The sequence below is a fragment of the Pinus tabuliformis genome, chromosome J (assembly GCF_031772625.1).
Source record: "Pinus tabuliformis cultivar Carrire ecotype Pingquan chromosome J, CPIR1, whole genome shotgun sequence".
NCBI lineage: Eukaryota > Viridiplantae > Streptophyta > Pinopsida > Pinales > Pinaceae > Pinus > Pinus tabuliformis.
The window spans coordinates 771,979,385-772,002,102 of record NC_142295.1 but is presented as its reverse complement, the minus strand read 5'-3'; positions in this window follow the sequence as shown (position 1 = coordinate 772,002,102).

Genomic DNA, 22,718 nt, shown 5'->3' with positions numbered 1-22,718 from the left:
CAAGAACTTTATCCACTGTGGCATCATCCCAATAATCGCTAATCTTCGCGAATTTAGCTTCCGCTTCAATACCAATATTTACCTACCTAGCCTTCAACAGTGTGGTGATATCCAGGTTTTCTATCTGCATACCTTCAACCTCACGGTGGCATTCTGCCTCTGGGATATTGAGATTCCTTAGATTCTCATCCTCCACTTCAATAATCATATTATAGCATTCCAGCGCATGGCACAACTGGGTGCTCCAATCTGGTTGAATCAATTCCGAAGGATCTTGTGGGATTCAAAAGATTGCTGCCTTAACCTCCTGCAGTGCCTCATTAATGCTTTCCAACATGTCTTCAAAGCTGAATGTCATCGTGAACCCTTCTCTTAAGACTGCGGTGTTGTGGTAGAGCTTGGTTTCCAAATACAAATTCATAGGGATTGTGTCGAGAGTGTGATAGAATAAATGCGCCCATTCTGGCTGCGACTCTGTTCCATATACCTTAGTCCATTTGGCAAAATGATCACACAGATTGTTCCTCCCATCATACTTCTCAGTTACCCATAATTTAGGATGACCAAATCACATCCTCATCATCCTTGTGTAATCACGTCATTCATAAAAGTTTTCTTTGTGCATACCCCACCAACGAGCGGGCGTAGCGCATAGTGCCCAGTCCAATGCTTGAAAGCGGTAATCCTCTGGAACTTCTCTTTCAAAAGCATCCAAAAATTTATCTATGTCAGTTAAACCATCGTAATAACGCAAATTTCTTACCTCTGATGACACATAACGTAGTGATTTGGTCATCATGTTGCATCACAACATGGATACTTCATGTAGCATGTTTTGCCAATGTTCCAATTCTTCGTCTGAATCCGAGGTATAGGAACTTTCATGGTCGCATGTAATTCATCCATCAGCTGTTAGATTCACCCAGTCTTGGTCTCGTGCTGTGATTTTATAGATCTGATCCAAATCATCATCACTCTCCTCATAGTTGCGGATCGGTTCAATATAGCGCGATCCTTTTGCAGGGTCCAATGATTCTACCACACGGAACGATTTCCTTTCAAATGACATTGTCCACTTCTTCAAATTGATGATCCCATTCATGTCGATAGCCCAATCAATTCCCAGGAGTGCGAGGTATGGATTGCTATCATAAAAAATATCTATTACTTCAAAATTGCTAGCACACTCACACCTTTTATAACTACGGTAACTCCATGCAATCATCCCATAGGGATAATCTTCTATTGGTTCGCCATCTTCAGTTGAATTAGAGACCACTGCAGTATAGGTCTCCCCATTCTCTCCTAGTTTTTTTAGGCAGTACGTTTGCCTCAAACCCCAAATCCAGAATAACCTGGTCCATCTCCTAGTCTCCGATTTGTGCGGTAAGCCTCATCTCACGCCCTGTTCTTGTCTTATGCTTACCGATCTTTCTGACTATGTGGGGTCCATTTACAGCCTTTCTATCACGTTGTAGTTTCATACAAGTCTCCAAGAAGGTGCTAAGCATAAAGCGGTCAACCTCTACAGGCAGTTTGCCCTGACTTCTTGAGGTAGAGACCTCAGCAAAGCTTTTCTTTGCTTCCATGAACGTTTCCTTCACATGCTCTAGATCAAACCCAACCTCCTTTTCTTGAACCTTGCGAACCCATCCTGATTCTTCAGGCTACTTTCCCTTATCATCACCATTTTTGACCCCATTTCGCAATATGATATTCACATTCAGGTCCTCTTCGCGAGGCTCGGTCATCATCATTTGTAAGTTTTGGGTAGGATGCGGAGGCTGCACCTTCTTCCCTTGCATCTTGGCCATCAATACAGGTCATTCTTCAATTGTGTGTTCAAACTCAGTACAATATTGACATGACAGGTGTTTCTGAGCTGTACACTCCCACGCGTAGTGTCCTCGCTTTCCGCAATTGTAACAAATGACCTGGCCCCGACCCCTACCAGGTCCTCCTCCTCCTCAGCCTCGTCTGTGCCCCTGATATCCTCCATGAGTTCCTCTAGTGCCCTGATCCGGAGGCCGATTTTATGCTTGCATTCGATACATAGGCATTATCTCCATAATTAATTCATAGTTTCGATAGTGGCACTCATCGTGGCCCACCGATTTGTAGAAATTGAAAAAACATGTTGTGGTGTTTGTACAAACTTTTGTAGCAAATGACAATTTTCTATTACATGTTTTCCGACTACTTGACAAATAACACACCATAGCACGGGCCCCATACTTGGTCCTGTTGGACCTTCCTTCCATAGGGGCATAGGCCCCCCTCCTGTGATGTAATTTGCGAAGACAGGGCAGTGATCTTTATCATGCTTCTGGTTTTTACACTTGTGGTACCAAAATTGTTTGCACACCTTCGGCAAGTCGCTTTTTCCTTTTTCAAGCTCTACAACTCCAAGAAGAGGTTTTGCAACTCTACATGAATCTATTGAAATCCCAGAAAACCATCTTAGATAGGTGACTCATGTAATCTCATCGCGATTTCCAGGGCTTCCACCTAAGTTCCTATATTTTGTTGTGATAAATCAATCCTTAAGTGGGGCAAGAGTGCATCTATAAACCAATCACAGTGTCGGCTATCTATGTGATTCATATTAGCTTCAATACACTTTAGTATTTTATCTAGCTCCCATTGATTTTCACCAGGCCTCATCATGATCTCCTTAAATCCAATTACGGATTGCGATTCAAATTTAGGCTTACCCAATTCCTTGTTCAAAGCGGTCTAAGTATTTGCCAATGATGCCAACGAATTATTAATGAAATACTTCACATAGCATGTAAGCACACGATCCTACAGAGTGGTGACTGACTATGCCTTCTTTATATTATCATTCGTAATGTGTTGTTCTGTCCACACAGCCTTTGCAACAAACCAAAGCTAATCCGGATCCCCACTTCCTAAGCCTTTGAAAACTGACAAGTTCATCGTATTCGACATATTGACCAACGACGGTGGTGGTGGCAGTGTGGGTGAAGGTGTATGTTGTGGAGGTGAAGATGGAGGTGGTGTGGTTGGATGAGGTATCTACGGAAAACCATACCTTATCAACTCGACAGTGATCTGCAGTGAAGCTTGTGCTATGCCCTCGTCATCACTTGAAGGAGGTCCAATCAATGGACTATATTCAAGACCTGTTCTTTCTTGATTTCTAAAGCTTTGTCCACTTTGTGTAGATCCAAACATAAAGGTAATGACATAAACTACCTTTCACACAAGAGCATCTCAATCCAAGTATTCGAGGATCTCAAATATTTACCTCGCGGTCCCTTGAATAAGCATCACTCTGCTTTACTGTAACTAACTGAGGTATCAACCGCAAACTCTGTAAAAAATCCTATGATGACTCGATCAACCCAATGATCAACTATGTGCACGATCTTATCTTCAGAATATTCCAACCTTTGCACGAGCTCTGTGGTCCACACTATCGGACCATCAATCCTCCACCTTCCTTGGTCGTCTGCCAATTTAGTGATCCACTCATATAGTTCGATCGGGAAGGTGCAGTAGAATATTTCATGTATTTCTGTGTATAGATATATGTCAAACCATTGTTCTTTTTTTCTTTTCTTTTTTTCTTAGATATCATTTTTGGGACTCAACTATGATAAGTAAGTCATTCATGTATGACCATTCAAAAAGAGTGAAGGGATCTCTACTTGAATGGTTCATGAGGCACAATACTTGCTAAGGTTTTGAAAATGGGGTAGCAAGCTAAGTGGGCTTGATTGTGGGGAAAACTCCATAGTTAAGCATGCTTGAGCCAGAGGCGATCTGCGGTGGGTGACCTCCCGAGAAGTCCTGGTTACTAGGTGCAAGCCCTGGAAGTGATGATTGACACTATGTGATTCATTTCACTAGTTTCAGTCCCACTTCTTCACCCCTATGAGCATCACCCAATGTAATGAGTGCTAAGTGAACTATTCAAATAATGAGAAATTAGTCAATTATGACTACCTCTCATGGAAATGGTCATACGTGAATGACTTACTTAACGCAATTGAATCCCAAAAATGATATTTAATATAATGCACTGCGTAAACCCCCTATACTTAAATTCAAAAAGAGTGAAGGAATCTCTACTTGAATGGTTCATGAGGTGCAATACTTGCTAAGGTTTTGCAAATGGGGTAGGAGGCTAAGTGGGCTTGATTGTGGGGAAAACTCCATTGTTAAGCATTCTTGAGCCAAAGGCAATCTGGGATGGGTGACCTTCCAGGAAGTCCTGGTTACCGGGTGCAAGCCCCGGAAGTGATGATTGACGCTACGTGATTCATTTCACTAGTTTCAATCCCACTTCTTCAACCCTGTGAGCATCACCCGATGCAATGAGTGCTAAGTGAACTATTCAAATCATGAGAAATTAGTCAGTTATGACTACCTCTCATGGAAATGGTCATACATGAATGACTTACTTAACGCAGTTGAATCCAAAAAATGATATCTAATATAATGCACTGTGTAAACCCCCTATACTTAAATTCAAAAAGAGTGAAGGGATCTCTACTTGAATGGTTCATGAGGCACAGTACTTGCTAACGTTTTGCAAATGGGGTAGCAAGCTAAGTGGGCTTGATTGTGGGGAAAACTCCATAGTTAAGCGCACTTGAGCCAGAGGCGATCTGGGATGGGTGACCTCCTGGGAAGCCCTGGTTACTGGGTGCAAGCCTCGAAAGTGATGATTGACACTATGTGATTAACTTCACTAGTTTCAATCCCACTTCTTCACCCTTGTGAGCATCACCCAATGCAATGAGTGCTAAGTGAACTATTCAAATCATGAGAAATTGGTCAGTTATGACTACCTCTCATTGAAATGGTCATACGTGAATGACTTACTTAATGCAGTTGAATCCCAAAAATGATATCTAATATAATGCACTGCGTAAACCCCCTATACTTAAATTCAAAAAGAGTGAAGGGATCTCTACTTGAATGGTTCATGAGGTACAATACTTGCTAAGGTTTGGCAAATGGGGTAGCAAGCTAAGTGGGCTCGATTGTGGTGAAAACTCCATAGTTAAGCCTGCTTGAGCCAGAGGCGATCTGGGATGTGTGACCTCCCAGAAAGTCCTGGTTACCGGGTGCAAGCCCCAGAAGTGATGATTGACGCTATGTGATTCATTTCATTGTTTTCAATCCCACTTCTTCACCCCTATGAGCATCACCCGATGTAATGAGTGCTAAGTGAAATATTCAAATCATGAGAAATTAGTCAGTTATGACTACCTCTCATGGAAATGGTTACTGTTCTTTTGTCAGGCATGCATTTTTGTTTTCTTGCGCCACAAATTCATGGATCTTTTTATCCAACCACTTCTCTATTTCCTTCTTGGTCGAATTCCAGTGATGTGACCTCACACATCTCTTTATGCAGATTCAGGTCTTGACAACAGAACTATTTGTTGGATTAGGAGGTCCTGACCCAGGTTCAAAGTTAGATATGCAAAACAAATCCCTACACGACTGGCCCTTTTGGCATCAATCCGCGGTGCACAGACTGAAGTCTTACCTAAATCAGGATAGGGGGATATTGGAACCAAGTTTCTGCATTGAGAGATCACTATGATGTCCTTTTTGTGACCTAGATCTGCCTTCACGCAAACAACTATGCTCTTGTGGCCTTTTACTGTAACTTCCTTTGATCAGACTCTAGACTTCCACGAAGGTCTGCAATTGGCTTTTGTGGACCCTGAACAGGTCAATTAGCTACTTACGTGCACCATAGATTACTCTTAGACCACTATTTGCCTAGATCTACTTAAGTGTTTAATAACTTTGATAGAAAGTGTTATAATCTTCGTATAATCACTTAACATTAATTGCATTCACATAACAATTTAGAACACATAAGGTCGCAAATCAATACATCATTAGTTTATAAAACCATTATTCACCACAACATAAAGCACATTCATACATAGCAGAAGTTATTAGATAAAACATAGGAATTTCTGCAAAAATCTTCTTGATTGATATTTAGTTAATCTTACAGACTCAAAACTTCTGGGCACACTCAGTGTAGGGGTCCACACACTCAGCTGCAGACACTACTCTAGGCCTCTGCGCACTCAGCTACAAAGCCTTTCCCTCCTCTAGGACTTCTACTTATGTGTTAGACTTCTTTGCTTGTACCCATAGACAACTTCAATTACTTGCCTTAGACTCTCTAAGACACACCTATTTATATAATCCCATGGCCTGTGGACCATGGATAGATCTTCAAAAGCTGACTCAAGTTACATAAAAGAAGGGTAGAACACTTTTTGACTCTTAACTAGCTACGTGCTTCGCGACCACCTTTTGCGGAGACTCTACACCTTTTTACATCAAAACTTGCGCTTTTTCCCCAAAATTTTGGCCTTTTCCCCAAAACTGATCTAGGGGAGCCCATCCCAATAGTGACATAGAGTAAAAAATTTTGACAAGGAAGGACAAGTCAACTTGGAGGGGCTCTTCTACAAGATCAACTCTATATTTGGTTATAACTCTCTCCGTTTCTATTAATACAAGGAGTACATTGTTTTCCTATATGTGATGTTATGTTGTTCATATATTTCAATACCATGTTTATCTATTGAATAAAGTGATTGTATTATGCTAGATAAATGTTGTAGATATTTATCTTTTGTTTTATGATTGTCTAGGTTCTAATTATAGCAATCAAGGCTAGGATTGGAGTGTACAAGCCAAGAAAGGAGTGAAGATTGCAATAGATTCCAAGTAGGCTTCATCCCATTATTCATTTACTTTAAGGAAGACATTATAGTCCTTCTTTCTATTGTTCTAGTTCTGTCCACTAAACCTAGGGAAGTCTAATATATATACTTATCCTTATATATATATATATCAAATCCTAATATAAGAAATGAACACACTACTTGGACCAATTGATCTCAATTCCCCTTGCTTGACAAAATATGCATTATTCTTATAATGCAACAAATTCCTAGGAAAAACCCACAGGGGGTTATCAAAGCAATATATATTTATATATATTATATATATATATATATATATATATATATATATATATATATATATATATATATATATATATATATATATATATATATTATAAGATATTTTTTATATCAAATATTCACCAAGGGGGAGGCCAAAAATAGGTATAGTATCAAGGCCCATGGGAGAGAGTGAAACCCCTATTCGGAACCTCTGTTTGCAACTTCCCACAACCTATGTTATGTTGAGTGAGAGTGCATGGAACCTTTTTTATATTGGGAAAATGGAGAAACATTCATCTGTTTGTAAACTGATGGGTTCTATGTTCAAGTTTAGGGCCTTTCGTATCTCAAAGTTAGGTAGAAGTGAACTGATGCATCCTTGTTATTTTTCACTAGTAAAAAAATCATTAGGGAAACATCCCTATTCACAATGTGAAAGTGGTTCCTTGGAGTTAGGCTTGACCTCTGGGAATGACCTGCTTAAAATTGGAAAAAAAATTCATATTCTTTTGGAAAAATGTAGTAGCTTTGACGATGAAACATTTCTCCCAAAAATGAAAACATGCAACCATTTACCAAAAATGTTTTCTATTAATAGATCTGAAATGGTCAAAATCCCCTTCCTGTTTTAGTTATTCACTATCATTTATATTCAGTTCTAGGTATCCCTTGTAAAAACCCCTATCAGAGGAAAAATGAAGTTGCAACATCGTGATAGATCTATGATGTTATACATGTGCATATTGTTGACTTTGTGTAGAAATGGTTGAAGCCATGAATAGGGTGGTGAAGTTGGAGATGTAGTTAATTGTATAAGAAAGGAATACACTCCCTATTGGGTACAAAAATGGGATTGGGGCTTAACAAGCATCATGGAGAATAACTTCTTCTATTGAGGAGAAGGAGGAAGTGGATGGCAATGATCACAACGTGAAATGTATCAAAGAGTATAAATAGAAAGTTGGAGAATAACATTCTAATATTTTCCATGATATTATGATCATCATTCACAAACACCTCATTCATTCCTCCAGTATTAACGAATCCACTATTTTTACTATAAAATGTATTTTTTCTAATATTGACGTGTGAAATCTTTGTGCAATGTGGATATTAAGCTTTTGGATTTTCTTATTTTTGGGGTTATGGATGTTGGGTTTTTTTTGTTACAAAGGAAAGGACACTACTACCATTATTTGGCTGAATTCAAAATAGGAAATGAGAGAAAAGAATCCACCGACAAGTCCCTAAGAGCTTACCTCATAGAAATCTCAGGTTAAAATTTGATGTATTTTGAATTTTTAACTATTGAAGGGTTTAATAGTGTAATTGGAAGATAAGGAAATATTTAAATTTATCAGTGATCTACTTAACAAAGATGATTTTGTTTCCCAAAGTGTATATCCTATGGTGAAGTTGATTGTTATGGTGGCTTTCCGAGAATTGGGGCTGAAATCGTAGATGTAGGGAATTGTCTATTTCTCCACTAAGCCCGATTTGTTTTGGGGATTTCTAGTGGAAGTCTTGATTTAGGTCCTAGAAATTTCTTTTCTTAGCTTTCTTATTGATGGGTAGTCATTAATTTCTCTACCAATGGAAAATTTGCTAAAGTTCATAATTTTCACCATAAGTTATTTATGCCAGAGACTGTGAATTCCATACTAACTGTTGGAGAATTCTTAGGAATTTCTATTTGACATGTGAAAATTGATAGGTGGGATTTAGTTCACCTTCTAAAAAAATTTGATATCTGGGGTAAGAATCATGCGACAATACTCTTTTAATTCACTTGATACACGAGAATTAGAAGAATTCCCATCATTAGAAGAGTGTGAATTGCATGCTCACTTTTCGAGACCCTTTTATTAATTAGGTCCTGGGCAGATTCTAAGAAACGTGTGAAAACTGATTGGTGAGATTTTGTTACTTTCTAAAACAAACTTATATCTGGGTAAGAAGTGCACAACATTGGTTTTCTAATTTTCTCGAATATTTGTTACTCTGTGAATGGTGGTAGTTGGAATGTAGTGGTTTTCATTAGTTTTGATTATGCCTTTGTTAGATATTTAAAGAGTGAAACTAACACAATGGTTCTTCTTGAAGATTATATTATACCCAGGTAAATATGATGGTTAATGGGTTGGCTCTCTATTATTTTCTTCCAATGATTTCTTGGGTTGACTAATCTGGCTTAGATGGTGCTGCAGTGTATTTCTAGTTTTCTGATTTTTTAATTTCCTTTTTCACTATTCCCTGAGGGTTATATGAAGTAGAAAATAAAGTCACTCTCACAAGTTTCCCTAAAAGTGCATACATAGAACTTAGAAGATAACCTATAGACTTAATGAAAGCCAATCTTGTTGTCCTTCCTGAGAAATCTTTTGCAGCCTTGCTATACTATTAATGGCCTTTTCAGTTGGTATAAGTGCTTCATAGAAAATTTATATTGTTCCTATTTCAAGTTTCAAATTTCAATTTACTCTATTAGTTTATTTACAATTTAACTACTTTACTGCGTTTGTTGCTCGTATGTGTGCATGAGTCTGTTGGGTGAAAAGTAGTGTAGTTGTCCTTGTTGATAAGTCTTTTATTTTCTTATTATAATGTTGACGTTCCTTTCGATTAAATTACTTGGGTCCAAATAATTTTTCCAGAGTAGCCATTTATTACAATATACATTGCATTACTCTAGACAACTTCAAGTACTGCAAAGTAAGATTTAGCACTAACTCATCTAATCTGGCTTGGATTGGCCTTGAACTTCTCTATTTTCTACTTTGAAATGATAAATTCACTTGAAATGTATGCATGTTTCCTTTTTTTCACTAATATGCAAAGTATGCTTAAGTATCCTAGTGCTTTTAGAAAGATTTAGAAGTGAGTATATGCCAAATTTTTTATGACCTTTTTTCATATATATTATGTGTGTTCCAGTGCTTGTCATCTACTCAATCAAGATTCTCATGAATCTATTGCATAACTTGACACCTTTAGTGAAGATTCATACAAATATAACACTTCAATCATGCAGCTCTTGAGGGCTAATCTCACTTTGTGGACCTATGATCTCTAGGAAGATGGAGGTAGGATTGAGTTTTCTAGTAACTTCTCCAAGTTTTGTATGGGCAAGAATTTGATAATTTAATTGAATGTATTGATCATAAATACATATGTTTAATGCCAAACATCTATGACATAACATATGTTTAATATTATGCCACAGTGAGGTAACCTTCAAAATATCCTTAAGATCAGTTTGGCCCATGTCCTATAAGACAAAATTAGGTACATTCAGATTGTTGTGTCATCATCTTCACTACTATTTTTGTAATGCAACAAGCTGACATTTAACTATTTACTTGCAAATATTCATGCAGAGATCAAATAGCTATTTCTAAGGAGACAAGTCTCTGACTAGTCATGTGTACAAACATGTATCCATCAGACTCTTTAGTAGGTCAGGACAAAGAAGGATCAATTGCGGCTTTTCCAATTGATGAACTGATAGAGAAAGCTGACGTTTTTGATGGCGTTTTCCTAGTGAAAAACAATTATATTTTACTTCTATGTTTTTTATTGGAAGTCCTTGTCAACTCTTTATATTTCCCACTCCCTCCTCTCTTGCTGATTGAACTTTATGCATCATGGTTTATGTTATAACAATTTTTTTGCAGGTGGAAATGTTTATCTCATATACATTTATCTTTTCATTTCTTTAAGTAGTGTTTGATTCCACGGTCCTCCTGATTTTGATGGTCATTGGAAAGATGTACAAGATTTTTAAGTGATTGTAGGCTAGAAAGCACATATGTGGAATCGTTGGTGATGGTGTTAATGATGCACTTACTCTAAAGAAGGTAGACATAGGAATTGTTGTTGTTGATGCAACTAATGCAGCAAGAAGTGATTCTCACACAGTTTTGATAGAGCTAGGTCTTAGTGTTATTATCAACGTAGTGTTGAAAAGTCATGCAATTTTCTAGTGAATGAAGAATTACACTATAATCTTGCATTCTCATTCATGGATTATAAAATTTCTAGCTGTTTCTAGATGAATTACATAAAATTTTTGTGCTAATTTTGATCGATTTTTTGAATACATATTTGTGATGCAGATATATGTAGTGTCAATTATAATATGTATTGTGGTAATTATGTTTTCAGTATTTCCATTGATGCATTGATATTATTTCCCTTCAAATTATTCTTTTCCCTTTAATAAACGTGAAGATAACATTGCAAAACTATTGATTTTTGAATCCATTGATGCAGTGTCATATGTCTGCTAGGTCTACTACTTAGAGAAATACATCTATTGGATTTTACATGAAACAATATAATGTTTTTGTTGTGTAAGCCTTTATGGGTATCTTTTCTATTATTTACCCTTTTTCACCCATGGACAAGATGATAAGACTAAAAAAACACTATTCCATGATTATGTCGAACTATGTCTGCAAGATCTATTGTTAATAGACCAATATATCATTGTTTTGCATTAAGGTCCCTCCATTTTTTCCAAATTTATTTTCCATACAAATATAGCTCTTAGTATCTTCTTCATTATGCGCACCTTCTCTTGATAATTGAGTTGTGGAATGGAAACTAAATTGCAACAAAACAAGCCCATAGGCAATAGACAATTTATTTCAATATCAATTTGTAATGCTTTTTTATTACTAATCTTTCTTCAAAACCCACTTTGTGTTTAATGTGTTAACTTATTTGGAAATGAATGGACGAACTTTACCAAGGGCCATCTTTCCATTCTTGGGGGAAATGAATTGCTGCCATTTTTAAGAAATAATATTTGCATTAATTTCCAAGAAAATTATAGAATTTAGAACATCTTGTTTCTCTCTTAATGAGGCATGGCTCTTTAGCTATTTTCTTAATAACTTTTTGAGTTTTCATATAAATTTCTCCAAATAACTTCTTCCTTGGGAGTAGCTACATATATCAAAATCCCATAACCTCCTACCTTCGATTCAATTTTGTTTTCCTTTCTACTATAATACAGATGGTAGGTAATATGATTGATTTGTTTTATTTAATTAGTTTTAAATTTTAATGGAATTTTTTCCTATTAATTGAGTCTATATAAAATGTCAAGAGACCTAAACATGCAAATTGAAAAGAGGTTTGAAAGTCGAAAAGGTCCACCAGAAATATTTTACTTTGAATATGATGATGTGAAGACATTGATAGTTAGATGTTTCATTCTTACCAATCTATAAAGTTAACTTTAATCCTACAATGAAAACTTTGCACCCACTATGGAAACACAAATACAATGTCATTGGTGTCTCACTTGGAAATCAGTAATATTTTCTTTCAAAGAGAGAGAGAGAGAACTAATTCTTATGGTTCCAATACATCCTACATATTTTTTTTGTAGGAAGGGCCTTACAATAAAATTTTAACTATGCCTACTATGAAACACAAAAGCAATCTCATTGGTGTCTCACTAGGCATCTAATGATATCTTAATGCCAGAGAGAGATGGAAGTTGGAATTAATTTTGAGGGTTGTAATATGTTATACATATTTGTTGTAGGAAGTGCCCTACAATAAATTTCTATAGGGATCTGGTTGGAAACCCAAAATTTGCAAATGGCCCTTTGTTGTAAAGCATTTTCTAAAGAACTAAGATGATGTACTCATATTATGGCATGAAAGAAGACATAACCCACTGGCACTGCACCGGTATGATGGGTGCACTCAACATTAGTGGTAACAACCATGAAGAAATCACCAAAAGTATAAGAAAAACAAGGTTACATGATCATTCATGGAGGTGAAATAGATAGAAAGAAAGATTCTGGTTCTTGGATCTCTCCATTTAAATCCTAGAAAAATGCCTATAAAAGTAGAAATCTTATTTTTCTTGAAGAAAAGTGAATATTTCTCATCACTGAACAACCAATACTTTGGTCAATCTTTTAGAAGTCAAAAGGGAAGGTGTCATGTTTATTCCATGATGGTTGGAGAGCCACTGCAAGACTTGAATAGTTGGTGACAGATCCCAGTGTTCGAGCCTCCAACTGGACATCATATATCTTGAAAAGAAAAAGTATGCAACATATTATCATCTTCTTTTCCAAATTTAATAATTTGATTGGTAGATGGAAGGTAGCCTAAACAAAGTGATACCCATTTCAATGAATATTGAGCTCAAAAATCATCCATGTGTCTGATTTCCTGAAAGAAGGATAGAAATTTTGTTGCGTCATGCTTGCTTTGATTCCCCTTTGGATGAGCCCTTGTTCCTCTATCATTTGTGATTGATCAACCTAGGTATGAAGGAACTACTATTATCAAATTATCTGAAATCAGGTCTTTGTTTTTTCTACAATATAGGAACCCGAGACATGAATTGATTCGATGGAACTCAGTGTTGCATTATGGGTCTCTATAATGGTTTCAAGCCCTTGCTTGAATATGTTAAATTAGCTATAGAAATTTCACAGTGACTCGGGGATTTTCTGTACATTGTCTAAACTTAGGACTTTCAGTATAAGTAAATTTAGTAAGATAACTATTCAACATTTCATATTTTGGGATCAATATGGAATTTTATAAATAGAAGTTATCCTATTGTTGGGTCTTTCTCTAGTTTGATCAGTAAGAGAAGTACAATGGGTCTCATTTGCAAGACATTCACTTATTGAATCTTGTTATTGAGCCTTCTGCTATGAAAGACCCTCGTTACCATTTCTTCTTTCCAAAAGTGAGTTCGAAACATAAATGTCATGGATTGATGCAGGCAAACTCTTCTTTTTGTGAACTTTTGAGACTTTTTATATCATTCTTTTTTTATTTGACTATTTTATATGAAGGGGGTTGTGAAATGTTGATTAATTTTATTTTTCTCTTTGTATTTCAACCCAAAAGGTACAATGGAGAGTTTTGACAGCAGTGGTCCCATTGGTTAAAATTCATAAGACTTGTTTCTCCTACATTTCTTCTTTTACCATTATACATTTCCCAATCTACTTTTGAAATTTACAATATATTCTCTTTCATTGTTCCCTTACTTCGTGTGTTTTTTGTGTAATTCCTAGAGTCTGAAGCGTCATGTGGGCAAAAAGAAGGTAGTCTAGGACACTAGCTAGCCTATATTCATCTCACAAAAAGTTGGGCATCAATTGACAAGAAGAAAATGTAGATAATGAATATGAATTCTCACAAATGTTTGGCTTCATGATGGTTATTTTTAGCTTTCTATGTTCCTTTTGAAATGTTATAATTCTCACTCTAGTAGACATTAAATTAATAATTTAACTTGGTATCTCAATCCATACAAGTTAAGCCAGAGTTGATATGTTTACCTTTTCTCAATAGGCCTTGTAGACTGTATGTAACTAATGTATATATATATATATATTATGTATGTATGTATGTATGTATACTTAGTCACTGTGTTTGACAATATTTCTTGGGAAAAAATTGAATGCTATCGTTTCTCAAGCAATGTCGAGTTAAATGGGTAGGTTTCTTTTTTTAATATAAGGGTAAACACATTTTCATATCTAGTTAAACGTAAAATATATAAACCCCTCCCCCCACTCCCCAAATGTGGCCGTTCATGCATGCACACACACCATAGTATTTAAAATCAGAATGACGATTGACCCAGTCCACCTATCAAACTAGATTTTGAACTGGAACAAGAAAAAATGGACTGGTCAGATCACATTGAACTGGTCTTTAAAAAAATACATGAAATAATTAATTTCTGATGAAAAAAAAAATTAAAATTTAAACCCATGATTCCAAACCAATAGAGACAAAATATGCAAAGTTTGCTCATCTATATACCATGTAAAGGTGACTATATAAAAATTGTACCTAGTGCGTGTAATGCTCCCAAGCGATTAATTGTCCCAAGGGATGAAGTAGCATATTGATCCCATAGGCTATAGTTATTGATAAATGGAAAAATCGCAAAATACCCAAGTTTTGGGGAAGTTGGGGTGAAAAGTTCCAAAGATGGGATTTTTTGTGAACCCCACTCAATTGATTAAGGAGAAAAACCCCCTTAAGGAAATCTATAAATACAAGAGGGTTAGATTCAATTTGGGGAATCATTGGATTGGATTATTTGTCTCTGTTTTAAACCCATTTTTTTTTTTCTAGTTTCGATGGAGGTGATCCCACCCCACCTAGTCATTTTCTTTTGTTCTGTCATAGGGATTTAACTATCTAATGGAAAAACGTGGTATTTTGGGAAGGATATGAGAAAGAAAGGCTCTCTAAGATGGGTTGAGACTCTCATGGAGCTAAAGATCATCTTTATAACGCTAGAATTGAAGAACAAATTCAAGGGAAATGATCTATCTAGAAATTCTTAGGCAAGTCGTCCAAGGTATGGAGGATCTACGAGTTTTTTTAGATAAAAAAGAATAAACCTATTAATAATCTAGGGAAGTTTGACACATTTCTAAAATTTAGGTGAAGGTATTTTTTTATACTTTCAGTGATTCAAGGTTGGGGCATGCAAGTTTGTTTTGAGGGATAGAAAAAGAGAATTATCTCAACAAGTCAAATTTTTGAAGTTGAAGGTTTCCAATGAATTGATCTAAGATAATTTGAAGTACTCCTTGAAGTTGGAAATTCACCCTTGGACAAAAGTCCATTATGTTCTAAGGGCATGCGAAAGACTGGCCTAGCCTGAAGCAGATTTGGGTAACTTGGTATCACTTTGTTCTGAGACAAGTGTAGAGGGTATTTGGGATACCGTTATGTAGGAGAACTTGTGTATCCTATACAAAAAAATTCTAGTAATATGAGGCAATGTGAGAGTTTATTGAAGGACTATACTAGACTAAAATTCCCTGAAGAAGTTGCAGAGTAATTAAAGCTGGTTTGGACAAATTCTTGAAGGGTGTCAAAATCGAGAAGAAGTATGATTATCAGTCTAAGTGAGTTGGTATCCTCTCTCATCAATATTCACAGATGGAATTTCTAGGACTACAGATTATATTAGGTGAAATCAATTTTATTCTAAATATAAAAGTAGTTTAAGTCTTGTTGAACTTTGGTTTCACTGGGTTATTGAATCTAGATCATATTGCATTGTGGAGTTTCTTATAGTATTTTGAATGTTTATTATGTTATGGAGAAATGATATTGCTTTCTTGAACATGAAATTATTTGAATTTCTTGGTCATTATTTGAAATAAAAAGAAGAATTTGTTGGAAACCCTCATAAACCCTCGGAAAAATCTCCCTAGGTTATTATAGTGGCATTAGAGCTAAAATCTTGTAGCTTGGGAGAGTTTTAACCTTGTATGCTTCCAGGGGATACTAGTAACATTTCATATAAAAAGAATAAGGTTAACCACAAATCAACCATGGGGGATAGCTGCATCTATTAATATTATATTCTCATTTTGATAGTGGCACAACATAACTGTTATAGGCCATTTTGCCACATTTGGTCAATAGGCCTACAAACTGGATCAATCCACTTCCATGAACATGTTGTGATCATCCATACACAAATCCCTAAGCAGAACGTTTACAAAAAGTTCGAGTCTCTAGAATTAACTCATCAAAATATTTTTTTTTAGCCCCAATTCACCCTGCCCCTTTAGCCACCCATGTTCAATGCTGGTTGCTCTCTTCTGCAATGACACTGGTTAACACTAGTTTCTCCTTGCTGGGGGTGGGCGGATTCTAGAAATTCAATAAAATTAAGAATATTTTTTAAACTTCCTCTTCTAGAAGGTTCCAAGGGTTGTTTTAACTATTTACCATGGATAATAAGCTCAAGTCCTATATGATCCTACGTTGGAGACTCCAAGTCTTATCCCTTGAGTTCATCCTCCCATCATAAGTGGATGAGGATCTCAAGCTCATTATGGTAAATCCTAAACTACCATCCCTCTCCTATAAACTCACTATCATCCATAACATCAAGGTTGGATTTCGGAGACTGATTATGCCCTCATGTTTTTGCCTTGAATCTAAAGGAGCCATCATCTTCATGCATTAGAGTAATATTGAGGTGTGCTTTGTGACAAGGAAGGACAAGTCAACTTGGGGAGATATCTACAATATCAACTACTATTATTGGTTGTAAACTCTCTTCTATTTCTATGAATACAAAGAGTATATTGTTTTCCTATATGTGTTGTTTTACATTTACACTCATGTATTTCAATGCCTCGCTGATTCATTGAATATAGTAATTAAATTATGCTACATAGATATTGTGGACCCTTGGCTTGTTTTAGTTTTATGTGTAGGTTCTAATTATAGCAATGTAAGCTACTATTGGAGCTTACAAGGAAAGAGGAAAGTAAAGATTGTGATGGATTCCAAGTAGGCTTCTTTCCCATTCTTCAATTTCTCTAAGGTAAACTCTATATTCATTGCCTTTTTTTGTTCTAGACTAGTCCACTAAGCCTAGGGAAATTACTTTTGTCCACAATTGTAAATTCCGCATAATAATAAATTTCTCAACAATGTACATTAGAATGTCATTCTAGGTGCAGTGTTTGATGGGATGAATTCCTAAAATAATAAATGGAAGAAATTGTACTGGAACTTCCCTTTTCTTAGAACTGGAGTAAATGATGGGATGATTGACTTTCCAAATTATTTTATTATCTCCTATGTAGATTAATTTGTTGTTGTTAACCAATCCAAAATTTTTTGGACACTTAATACAATAAAACTAAACAACACATGAAATAAATTAGGATTTAGAAGCTGATCACCAAGGTCCTCTTAAAATCTCTTTTTTTTCCAAAATATAACCATCATTCATACATGGATCTTCTTCTTTTTTTTATTTTTCTCCCTCATCTAGCTTTCTGTTAATGAAATGCATTTCTATTTGTGAATCACATTCCTAGCTATGAAAAACTTTTATTTTCTTAATTAGGAGGTTTTCGTATTTAGACCATTAAGGAAGCATGTTATAAGGTCATAAAATTGCATATTTTAAATATATATTTCAGATGTTTCATGATACCTAAGGTAACTACGTTTTTCTTTGTTGTAGTTATTTTTACTAGAGCCTACCCACGAATATTTGAGCCTATATCATCGCCATGACAAACACTCTAACTTGGAACTACACCACACATTGCCTTACCAAAATTATGTGTGTTGCTACCAAGTTGTAATAAACACACAATAATTATAATCTAACAATTAAAAAAATAAAAATGAATTGACACATCGTAACTAAAGTACATGAATAACCTCTCAACCATTGTGACTAGTCAATGCTAAGTACACCATGACATGACTTTATAATTATATCATTCCTTTCGTATCCTCCCTTTTTTTATACTCGAGAAATATCTTTATATTCCATATGAGGAATATACATATTTAAGTCCTCGAGGGATTTCTTAGGTAAAAAGACTAATATCCATTACATGAAATACTCATTATGAGTTCAACACATTATCACATAGGATTTCTCCCTACCACTTGTGCTAAACCTAATTAACTTTCCATGAGAAATTTCTTTATATTCCCTATAAGGAATATACTTGTTTTGGTTCTTGATGGATTTCTTAACAAGGCTTGAAGCCATTACGAGAAATAATCATTATGAACTATGTTTTCGCTTTACAAAATATTTATTATTTAGTGAAATATTCACTGAGATCTTACAAGATTTTATAATTATATGAAAGATTCGCCATGATTTTACAAGACAATATAATCCAGTGAGAGATTCACCAAAAAATTTATTTATACATATTATATTATTGATAAAATCTCCTTCAATTTTTCCTATGTATCATGGGGATTCACCCATTTATTATACATATAAATTTAGGGGGGTTCTTAAAATTTTCTTTGATGACTACATTTGATACAGAACTCTAGAGATAGGGTTATGTTGTTTCTTTCATCTTTGTGAAGATGAATGCTCCAATATAACTTAGTGAATAATAGCTCCTATTTACTTAAACCCGAACATAACGATTGGTTGCTTTAACAATTTTATATGGGGCCACCTTCATCTGTTTCCATGTCTGCAGGTCATGATATTTCCTTCCTATCAAACAATTTGTTACAAACACCATGTTTTTTGGATTTGTCATAATTTTTCTTTGAGCAGGAGTGCCCACAATAATTTCTAACTTTTGATTAAAATATATGACAGATGGGGTTTTACGTGCACCTTTTGGGTTTTCAATGACTTTGGGGTTCTTTCCTTCCAAGAGAATAACACATGAATTTCTTGTTCCCAAATAAATACCAATCACATCATTACTAACTCCAATTTCATTGCCCCATGTTTGTATCAATTGTGAACCAAAGTTTGAAAATGTGTTTGAAAATTTAATATTATGTGTATCCAGTTATATAGATTTAATAAAATTTAGGAAATTGAGAACCACCTGATGGGAATTTTAAGGAAGATGGCATAATGTAGGCTCTAGCTAGGGAAGGAAACAGTAGTTAATGTTATGCTTCCAGATTCTTGTACTTTTAGTGGAATTGTCTATGGACTTCTCCAGATGGGAAAAATGTAGGACATATGTAATCTCTTCATTAAATGATGGGAATGAGGATGATTAATACACTCTTAGGATACTCTGATAAATCTACTTTGTGAAGAAGGTAATATGCAGTAAGCTTTTGACCTCCGACATGAAGTAGAACAGAGAGGACCTATGTTTGGTGCCAAATATTATAGCTTCTCTTCAAAAGAGGATTGATTTAAGAAACATGGCTAACTCTCAACATAAGTGGAAAAAGTTGTGGATCTATATATCACACTATGATAATGATTATTTGATTTTATCATTGCCCTTTAGTGTCAAAGTTTTAACATAGGACCAACAAAATTAATGTGCACTACTAGTTTGTCTATATAATAATGTGAGAGGATTGAATCAATTTGAGGAGACTTAGTTTTCCTTGTAAGGCCATTTTCTGAATAGTCATTGTATTTATATAAAGTAAAAGGGAAAAGGAATTTGACTATTAACCTTAGAGCTTATTGATAAAGTTTTGGAAGCCAACATAGTTTGGGATAGGTGTATTCACAAGCTCTGAAGCAATACCTTGTAAGGGTGTATAACAAGTCAAAGTCACTTGTCTTTTTTCGAAGACCAAGAATCCATGCATCATTTTATTTTGCACTTAGATGATTTAAAAGTCTAAGTTGAATTAAAACTCAATATTGGATATTGGATATGATTTTTTCAGGTTATGCAACAAAAATAATGTGAAGTTGGTCATCAAAAGAGTGGTTTTTATTTATAAGTATTGTTGGAAGGATTACTATGAAAATTTTGTATCTAAAGTTTGAACATGTCAAGCTCATGTGTTCTTTTCACTGGCTCATTGAAGAGTGGCTTCTACTTGGACGGGTTCTTTGGTAAACACATAGCTAAAAGAATGGATTATTTCTATAGTTGTAATGTGTATTTGATCTCAACTCGAAAACCTCACAACCTTGGTTTAATGCATCATGCATGTTGTGATTCCATTTTCTAGATAAGGATTAAGTGCTTTGTTTTTATTATTATATATAGCAAGATACTAGACACTAGGTTAATTATATGGTACACCCTACTTTACATAGTATATACTGCTGACCATATTGTTTTTTTTTTTCTAAGTAATATTAATCTATTAATATGATACAAAAACCATGATTACATAGAGGCTTGGCCTCCAAAGTACTTAGCAACAACCATCAAAAAATAATTCGGTCTAGCTATGACTGCCCCAATAGAGAGGAAACCAATCGGTCTAGCTGTGACTACCCCAACAGAGGGGAAACCAGTCCAGGAATTCAAAAAGACCCACATATGGGTTAACAATTTTGACCAAAAAACAAAATGACATCTCAAACAATTCATATACCTAATCATAAAACATAAATTTAACCATAAACTCCCAGTCAACATGAGAAGCATTGACCTGGCAAAAAAAGCGACACTTGGCTGCCAAGTGTCAAGGCTAGAGATTGTTCGAGGCTGGTTCTTCTTCAATATTGCACACATATTTGTACCAATCATCCTCTTCAGCTGACGTGTCCTCGCCCTGAGTTGGGTGGTTGGCATCAGTGTTCCTCGTGCCCGCATGCAGGCCAGACGTGTCGCCTCGTCGACTGCCAGAAGCTTGAGTGTCACCAAGATTTCTTCCCATAGCTTGCTGATTGCCAGCTGGTACTTTTCCATGAAGGGCGGCTCGATCAATGTCAGGATGTTGTTCACTTGGGCTGCAAATACCTTTGCTGCTTGGAGCTACCCTATTCAGCTCTTCGCTGTGTGCACACAGAGGTTCTGATAGGTCCAATTCTTCAGTGAATGTAATAGTAACAGTAGCGGTGATGACGGGCCGGTTCAGAGTACTGCAAAAATAGAATTGAGTGGTATGTGGTGTTGGATGCAAGGTAAGGGGGAAGTTTGCTGCATGAACTATAGCTTCCCTCCTTTCAGAACCTTCAAATCGAGTTCTTCCCCTTCTGCTTCGGGTGTCTGGATATCAGCCATGGAAAGATTTGAAAGGATTGGGATTGTCTGCTGAAGATGCAGGGGAAGCAGAGTCAGGGCTGGGAGTAGAAGGAGGGCAGATGATGCCGCTGCGTGTGCCTCCCCTCCTACTTCGCATTCGATGATGAACCATGGTAGGATTGAAGGCAAGGTTAGTAGCAGAGGAGGTGGTGAAATAATTGCATGGAGGATGGACCGAGGAGGTCTGAACCAGAGCTAAGTTGCAGAGCCTAGTTTGAGAATAATGAAATCTGTTACCCAGGTCAATACAACTTAGCAACCAGCATCGGCGACCAGTTACAGTGCGTGAGCATGGCTTAGAGGCTTGCGGAGGACAAAAAAAATTGAGCAAGGATGGGGGGAATAACAAAAGGCTCTATAGAATCCATAGCTATGAAAGAGGTGGTGCAGTCTCAGCCTTGGGATGCATTTAATGGCTCTTGCAAGGTGCCTTGAATGTGCCTCAGGTGGGCTTGGGGGAGGATGCAGGTGACCATGTGGCTAGCCCATCCGCCGTCGGACCGTCTTGTCGAATTAATTACATGGATAATCACCCGCATCTGGGTGCTGACCATATTGTTGATCCAACTACAAAACCTAAATAGATTTTGTGGAGTTATTTGAAGAAAATGAATTGTGAAATAACAAAATTAGGTAATCTTGTCTTGGACGTGTTGCTGCAATTCCATGATTTGAAATTCCTTATAACACAATATGTGTTGAATTACATTACCAACTCAACACATCGCGGAATGGAAGCTCTAATTTTACAATTGAATGACCTACAACTAGCAATTAATTTCCATACCCAGAATTTTCAAAGTTATTGTTTAATTATTCTATGTTTTAGAGTTTTTAGTTTGAATTTGGAGAAACAATTGTTGATTACATTTTATTTTTAAAATTTATTTTTCAAAGTATAAATGAATTCATCACTTTGAAAAATCTTTGAGGTATTTAGATTAGATAAGAGTTCACAAATAAAACTTGTGATTTCAACACCTTGATAAATTGATCAATTTTAGACAAATTTTAACAAAAAATAATAATTAAAAAAACCTCTAAAACAATTTCACTACAACTTTTTCATAGCTATAACAATCTGAATCCAAATCCCAACACACATTGATCCCAAATCACTTCCATCCCCCAACTTCTAGGTTCCTTAAATTCCACCCTTGCTTTTGAGCTATCTTTATCTCCATTATAGATTTTGGGAATATTTTGGAATTTGATAGACAGGAGCTAGGTCCAA